The 8,363-nt window shown below is 37.3% G+C and overlaps 1 non-coding gene across 1 annotated transcript; it reads left to right on the top strand.

Annotated features, from left to right (window-relative positions):
* Positions 1–6,846: 6,846 nt before the first annotated feature.
* On the top strand, positions 6,847–6,981 carry LOC111825069. The gene has a single exon (XR_002828181.1). It is a non-coding gene; the product is annotated as a small nucleolar RNA SNORA29 (small nucleolar RNA).
* Positions 6,982–8,363: the final 1,382 nt, after the last annotated feature.

Raw genomic sequence — 8,363 nt, 5'->3', positions numbered from 1 at the left:
GTACTTGTTCAAGTTTTTTTCCAGTCACTTATTTAAAGAACTATATGTGAAAGATCAACCCAGGGCTCACGCTTCATATCAAATTATAATTGTGCTTCCTAGACCCTATTAGTTAAAAAAAATACAAGTGTGAACGTGGTTGGAAGAGACGTTTCCTATGGGAAACAAATGTTCAGTTGTTAAATGGTAGTTGCTCATGAATGTCCTTTGTCATAATGTAAGTTTAAACAGGGAACAAGTGAATTCAAGTGTTCTTTATCGATTCAATTAAAAATGTAGACGATTGCCGAACCGGTTTGGCTCGGTGGATAGAGCGTCGGCCTGCGGACTCAAGGGTCCCAGGTTCGATTCCGGTCAAGGGCATGTACCTTGGTTGCGGGCACATCCCCAGTGGGGGGTGTGCAGGAGGCAGCTGGTCGATGTTTCTCTCTCATCGATGTTTCTAGCTCTCTATCCCTCTCCCTTCTTCTCTGTGGAAAATCAATGAAATATATTTTTTTAAAAAATGTAGACGATTGTGCACTGCTTGATACAACAACTTTAGCTTTTATGCAGGTGTCCATGTGTTTTGGGGAGAGAGGGTGGCCCTGTAAAAATTCTACACATTTCATGTCCTCAAAATAGTGTAAAGATAACACGGACAGTGGAGATTCCTGAATTGCCTTGATGTCCAATAGAGTCAGCGGTAAACATCACTACTGTAAATTGAAGCAAGAACATTTGTCTTAAGAGAAAGTGTGTTCTCATTTGAGCTCATTTTTGGTAACTATTATTACAGTAAAAGCTAGATTGCAAAAATATAAAAGACACCATAATAGAGTTTCTAGGATCTGAAAGACCTTGTCTCCCTTACTCTACTTTAAATATTTGAAAGAAAATAAAATGTTTTTTTACATATTTTCTTACATGAAAGAAAAGACATCAATGCAATTATCTCTGATTATTTCTTTCAACAATCAGAAATGTGTTGTTGGTAAGAGCTTTATCTCTGATAGTCACTGAGAGAATGTGCCCCTAAGAACTTTATCTGTAGGATACTTACGGCAGAGTTTGTTTTTATCAGGATAATCTTCCCTGATTAACTTCAAAATTTTATTTATCTCTCTTCTTAGCTCAGTGAGTCACTTGTTCTTAACCAGAGCACATCACACCATGTCATGTCTAAGTAATTAAGTTCAATTTGATTAGTCAAAATCTAATTATTATATTTTTCCAATGAGGGAAATAATTTTAGAAATTATCCCAAATTTAGAATGTTTTTGTATGTAGCTCTAAAGAAATGTCATGGGAGGTCTTAACTAATTACAAAACAAGTTTGTATTCATGAGTTTGCTGGGAACAGTGAAATTGTACTTAGTGGTATTAATTAGATCTAAATTATCATTTTAAATGTTTTGCATGTTTTGGAATAGTGAAAAGTGATTTTTAATGCTGAAGACACTACCTAAATATTTACTAAAAATGTTTTATTTTGAAATAAAAAATATTATCTAAAAATAGAAAATTTTAGAAGCTTAACATTTTCTATCTGTTCAGGCTCCCATGTGTATCACTGCCCTAAATGACATATTGTAGAAGCACTTTAATATTCTTGGTGGTCACAGTGTTTAATTGTGGGTTGTGATAAAGACATTACCCTAATCCCAACCAAGGGGATGAAGTTATTTTCTCAGTAATCAGTCTTTAATCCTATCTCTGTGCAATTGAGAGACTTTATGAGTTGGAGTTTCTAGTCTGGAAACAATTATTCACTTTAGCTTTGAATTTTATGACTCATATTGCCCATACCCATGAAGGCATTAGTAATACAGCTTAAATACTAGATGGGCATAGAGGTACTAGGAGATCACACTGCTCCTTGAATTCTTGCTCCGAGAGCCATTTGAAGCAAAGGTAATTTTTTAAAAAGACATACAGTGTCATTTGGGTTGATTCTATTGCACTAGATAAAAGAATGTAAGATATTCTTGTGTTGGAGAATTTAATGATTTCTAATAGTTTCAGTTGACAAAGGAAAAAAGAAATTCAAGGGTTTGAATCTAAGGAAGAAAACTACAAGGGAGAGATGTGGGGAAAGCAGGGAGAGGGGGATAAGTTGCTTAAATTCAGGCAAAATAAAATGGCACAAAGTTAAATCAGTTTCAGTTTCAAATACATATGAAATAGTTGAAGAGTGACTTATATATAAAGAAGTACATCTTGCTTCAGATCCTGGGAACAAGTTTTAATAAGAACATGAATTTTTCTTCCAAAATTCAGTTCTAAAGTTCAGTGATTTGACTGGAAACTCACAAGGTAAGTTCATTTAAATTAACTGTGATTGAGGACTATAAAAAGGTTTGCTTTCTGAATCAACTAGCCAGTAAAGATGACATTGATTTGCTTTATGGAATCTACTCATATTATGCTTTTTGTCTGCCAACCCATTATGCCTTACAAGATTTTTTCCAGATCCTTTCCTCCTTGAGAAATTAAAATTGTCAGTAACAGCATCCAGACCATGGTGAGTCTCACAGGGTTCATAGAAGCTCAAGGTGGATTTATTTGTATATTACATAAGGAATCTCATTTGAGCCAGTAATGGTACATCCCCAATACTAAGCATGATATAACACTGGTGTTTGAAGATCTGTGGGTAGCATAACAAATTCAAATAACTTCAGGGACCGAACAGAACAGATCAGCGGTTCTCAACCTGTGGGTCGCGACCCCTTTGGCGGTTGAAGGACTCTTTCACAGGGGTCGCTTAAGACCATCCTGCATATCAGATATTTACATTACGATTCATAACAATAGCAACATTACAGTTATGAAGTAGCAAGGAAAATAATGTTATGGTTGGGTCACAACATGAGGAACTTTATTTAAAGGGCCAGAAGGTTGAGAACCACTGGAATAGATTATGAGGAAGAGTAGGAATGCAATGCTATGAAACCAGAGAATGTGTGTCTCATCTAAAGGCATTCAATGCATTTTAAAGCACAGTCTAGGCTTACAGAGCCTGAATCTAGAGGCAGAAGTTAGCCTGACCACGATTTCAACTCCTCTCCCTAAACAGTCTCTTACAATGGGAATAGGAGGTAGGCAAAAAAAAAAAACCTGATAATGATCTCCTAACCCAGTGGTTGGCAAACTCATTAGTCAACAGAGCGAAATATCAAAAGGACAACGATTGAAATTTCTTCTGAGAGCCAAATTTTTTAAACTTAAACTATATAGGTAGGTACATTGTTATTAACTTAATTAGGGTACTCCTAAGCTGGCCTTTGCTAAAAACATCCTCAATCTGAGGGGTCGACCTCAGCGAACGTACCCCCACTTCTAATGCCACTTCTTCAAAATAGACTCTCCCACGCCAAAAACCGACTTCTGCGCATGGGCCATGAAGTTTCAATCGCACTGTACGTGCGCCCACACGTGGTATTTTGTGGAAGAGCCACACTCAAGGGGCCAAAGAGCCGCATGTGGCTCGCAAGCCGCGGTTGGCCGACCACTGTCCTAACGCTTTCATTCCAGACTCCTCCCTCAGAATGGAATTTCTCATCCTGGCTGGCCTTTTGAGCACTGCCACTGCTCTGCCCATCCCTGTGAGTACTCCCCGCCAGTTGCCCACTCCACTTCCATTCTAGAGACAGTATTTCTGGGCTAGAAAGCATTTCCTATATGTTCTCATTTCACAAAAGAGGATCGTGGAGTCCCGAAATGTTGTAGACCCAGACACGTCCCGTGTTTCCTTCAGCCCAAGGGTCTTCCCAATACAAATCCCAGCTGCATGGTGCCATTTGCTAAGTGCGTGACCTTGAGCGAGGAAGAAACCCGTGGCTTCCCAGTCTGTAAAGTGAGTTATAAGAGCTACCTCAGGACCTGCAGAGAATGATAAAAATGCAGGAGCACTGAAGAGTCCTAATTGGAGCACAGGAAACTCTTAAATAAACTTAGCAAAAGAGAACAAATATTCTGCAGTGACCTAGGTCTCTCTTTTTTTTTTTTAATCCTCACTCCAGGATATCTTTCCATTGATTTTTAGGGAGAGTGGAAGAGAGAGAAAAAGACAGAGAGAAATATCGATGTGAGAGACATACATAGATTGGTTGCCTCCTGCACAAGCCCTGACCAGGGCCTGGGCCAGGGAGGAGCCTGCAACCGAAGTACATGGCCTTGACCAGAATCGAATGCAGGACTCTTTGGTCCACAGGCTGACACACTCTATCCACTGAGCCAAACTGGCTAGGGCGTGACCTAGGTCCTAATTACACAGTTTGAATTGAGTTTCATTTATAACAAGAGCACAAAACTCATGCACTGGTAGTGTCCCTAGTGGCTGTCAGCTGCCAGCTGGGGCCTCCCTCCCTTCCCCCGGCTGGCCCCACCCCCTGGTCAAACTCCTGACGACCTCCCTGTCCAGGGGACAATTTGCATACCACGCTTTTATTGTGTAGGATACCCTTACCCCAAACTGCCTCAGGTTGACTATAGCCGTGCTTTCTACATCTATACAAGTGAGATCTATGAGTCTAACCTGTGTCTATTATAGTCTGAATACGTAGGACACCAAGTAGGCAAGAAACCCTCTTCCCTGCACATTTTTTTTAACAGAGGGGTTTTCGAAGAAGTGAGGGAGCTTTCAAAATTTGTGTTTGGGGATACCAAATCTAAACTTATACTTCCATCTCCCTTCACTTTTAACTTCCAGATGCTGAGAACATTGTTGATTCAAAGAAAAACAGGCATGTAGTATTAATTAATCTGAAGAAACTTATTTCCATTCTGATCACTGGGCAGAATTAATTCAACTTTTCCTTATTAGATACTCAGCCGTGTTTTATTTCAGAGGTGAAGCCACATTACTGATGAGTATCATGCTCAGTAGCAGCTTGTTACCTACCCTCAGTTAGAATAAAATCTCTTTGTAATGAGTAATGTTTTGCCACATATGTTGCTTCACCTCATTGCTGTTATTGTTTTACAAGCTCGAACAATCTGGAGGCAGTTCCAGTGGTCAGGTAAACTTCTAGTTGTATTTTCAAAGGGCATGTTCATCATTTTAAAAGTTTGCAATTGGGGGAGGTGGGGGTAGGAGATCAACCAAAGGACTTGTATGCATGCATATAAGCATAACCAATGGACACAAGACACTGGGGGGTAGGGGAGGCCGGGGGAAGGTCAAGGGGGAAAAAAAGGAGACAAATGTACTACTTGTTGTAATATTTTAAGCAATTAAAAAAAGTTTAAAAAAATAAAATAAGTTTGCAATTGTGTGCAATCACTGACATCGTGTTTCTTCTTACAGAGATTTAGCTTTTACCCACCCCAAGGACTACCATTTTTTCCTCAGTTCCCATTTTTCCCACCTCCACGACTTCCCCCAGTAAGTATGAATTTGGGAAATCTCAAATTGTGAAGAATACTTATTAGTTGGATGATGATGATAAAAATTTCCAAATTTTAATAGAGAAATGTGAAGCTTTACAAGGTTGCCAGGCATCAGCTACTCACACTCCCCTCCCCACATAGCTTGTGGTGGAGTGTGACAAGGGACTAGCAAACTTCCCCCTAAATTTTCAGTGTCTCCTCCACTTGCCATCAAGAAAGTATTTATACTGAGTTACTTAAACTATGATGAGGTTAGTTACTCTCCATGGAGAGAATACTAACCTCTTTCTATAAGACCCATTCTTTTTTTCTTTTTTTTAATCACCTTGTTGCTTTCTTTTCTCTACAAAGTTTTTCTTCCAGCTCTTCCTAAGTTTTTCTCACAAGTCAAACAATATAATTGGTTTTCTCTTCTTATTGGACCCTCTCTCATCTTTTTAATATCTGAATTCTTATAACACTTTTTAATAAAGGTCAGAACAATGCTAAATACATAATAGAACTGCCTTTATTCTGTATGTAATACTTTTATTGATGCCAACAGCATTCATTCGGTTAATATTTACTGAGTGTCTATTACCTAATGGGGTCTATAGTGAGGGCTGGAAATACAAAAGAGTATAAGTTCACAGTCTGATGAGGAAGAGAAATTCATAAATGAAAAAAAACACTGTGATTTGATAAGTGCGTCTGCAAATGCCAAGCGGACTTCGGCTGTGGATCAAAGACTTCATTCACAGGGAGATGGCATCTGAGGCAGGATGAGAAGTGGGTGAGGCAGAGGGAACCGCAGTGCTTGGGACAGACCTAAGAAGGACCTTGCAATTTGGGGGAAGAATGACCAGTACAATGGGGCTGCAACACAGGTTGGAAACGTTAAATTTGGACAGTATTTAAGCAATGATGTTTTGGAAAGTTCACACAAATTTTAAAATAGCATCTTGCTTAACGTCTTATCACCTAAAAATATGTTTAAAACATAAATACGATTCTGTGTAATTTTGTTTTTATATCTAAATATAACAAACACCTTCCCTTTGCTGGTATTTAATTTCAAATGGTTTACTTCTCAACTTCAAGTAGGCTTTTGGAAATTTGTCACCAAAGTTACAGTCCTCACTGGAACATTCTTTTTAAACATTTTCACATGTCCTAACTGAATCTTAGCCACTAAATTTCTAAGTACTTACATTTTAATTAGTTGCTAATTATTTTTATTCTAGTCAAATCTAGGTGCATTGTTCCCCTTTCTGGGCTGACATTCAGTAAGATTTGTTTTGAATTAATACAAAATTCTAAAGTCTTGGTTTATAATTAAAATATAAGAATTTCTATATAAAATTATAGAGATGATGTCTATATCATCTCTATAATAAAATTAAGTGTAAATCTACATGGAAAAAATCACTGGTATTTGAAATGGAAACTCTTCCTTCCACTAGGTGGCAGAGTAGCATTAACTATCAGGCAAAGTTTCCCCTTCGCCACGTTTTCTCCTAATAATAGATCTTAGTGGCTGTGCTTATGGGGTAATTAAAATTGCCATGATCTGAAGAGAGAAGATTTACTTATGTCCTCTTCCTATATGAAATGGCTGAACAGGAAAAAAAATATCAGGCAAAGAATGAACTGTAGAGAAACTGATAGATTTGCAAGAATTATCAACATGTAGAACAGATTCCTGTGCTTTAGGTTTGACTAATTAAGCAAAATAAGCATACCTCTTGAAAGAAAAAAATTATGAAGCTTTGGAATCTAACCTCCACGAATTAGAAGGTGGGCTCTCTGAGGGCACATAATTGCTCCATAATTACTGGATGGATGGATGACTGGATTGATGAGAAAATGAATGCATAAGTGAGAAAAAAGCCAAAGCAAAATGTTCACATTTTATTTTATTCGCAACTCACTTTTTTCTTTTCTTTTTTTTTCTTTTTTTTTTTTTTTTGGTAGATTCCAATTCCTCTTCCTTTTCCATATAATCCAAATCAGGTAATTATACTTAAAGTTCCCTTTTAAAAAGTATTTAAATGAATACAAAACAAAACTTGAAAATTATTTCAATTTAATCTGAGGAGAATTTGATATAAGAATTAATGGTTATTACTCTCTTACAGGGATCATTAGTTATTGATACTTTGTCTGACTTGAGTCCTTTAATGTACAAATCTCGCATACTCTTGAAAACTGAACTACTTAAGACCTGAAATTTTCTTGATTATGTAGAGCAGTGGTTCTCAACCTTCCTAATGCTGCGACCCTTTAATACAGTTCCTCATGTTGTGGTGACCCCTAATTTCATTGTCACAAATTGAACATAATTAAAGCATAGTGATTAATCACAAAAACAATATGTAGTTATATATGTGTTTTCCGATGGTCTTAGGCGACCCCTGAGAAAGGGTCATTCGACCCCCAAAGGGGTCATGACCCACAGGTTGAGAACCGCTGATTTAAATTTTATTTCTGAAGGGATTGTATTGAATGAGGAATAATTACAAATGACAAGATTGACTCAGTCACAAACCAAAAAGTAAGTTGTGTATATAACAATAATCTTTCCTAAAATTATAGGAAATGACATTAAAGTTCTCTCTCATGAAGAAGTAATCCCAAAATATAGCCTTTTCCCAACCCAGTAAGCATAAGTTTAATGATCTTCCCTAAAAGTCCCTACTACATCTGGAGCTCACCAAAGAAAATGGGGGAGTTGGCTGTAGGGATTTACTTAAAATATTAGCAAATATGAATTTCAATGACATAATTTTAGTAATGCTAAGAATTCTAAAAAGCATGTTTTCATTTAATCAAGCTAATATAAAATGTGTAACATAAAAAAGATAGATAAAATGCTGAATTACACCTCCTTGATTATTTGATTGTTTCCTTTATTTTAGGTCCTGACACCTAATGACATAATAGCGGTAAATATATTCTAGCCTGTTAATCCATAAAGTTTATAAAAATACCAGGGGTCCAGTGCACGAATT

The sequence above is a fragment of the Myotis lucifugus genome, unplaced genomic scaffold (assembly GCF_000147115.1).
Source record: "Myotis lucifugus unplaced genomic scaffold, Myoluc2.0 scaffold_12, whole genome shotgun sequence".
Classification (NCBI taxonomy): Eukaryota; Metazoa; Chordata; class Mammalia; order Chiroptera; family Vespertilionidae; genus Myotis; species Myotis lucifugus.
This window is presented reverse-complemented; position numbering and strand designations above follow the sequence as displayed.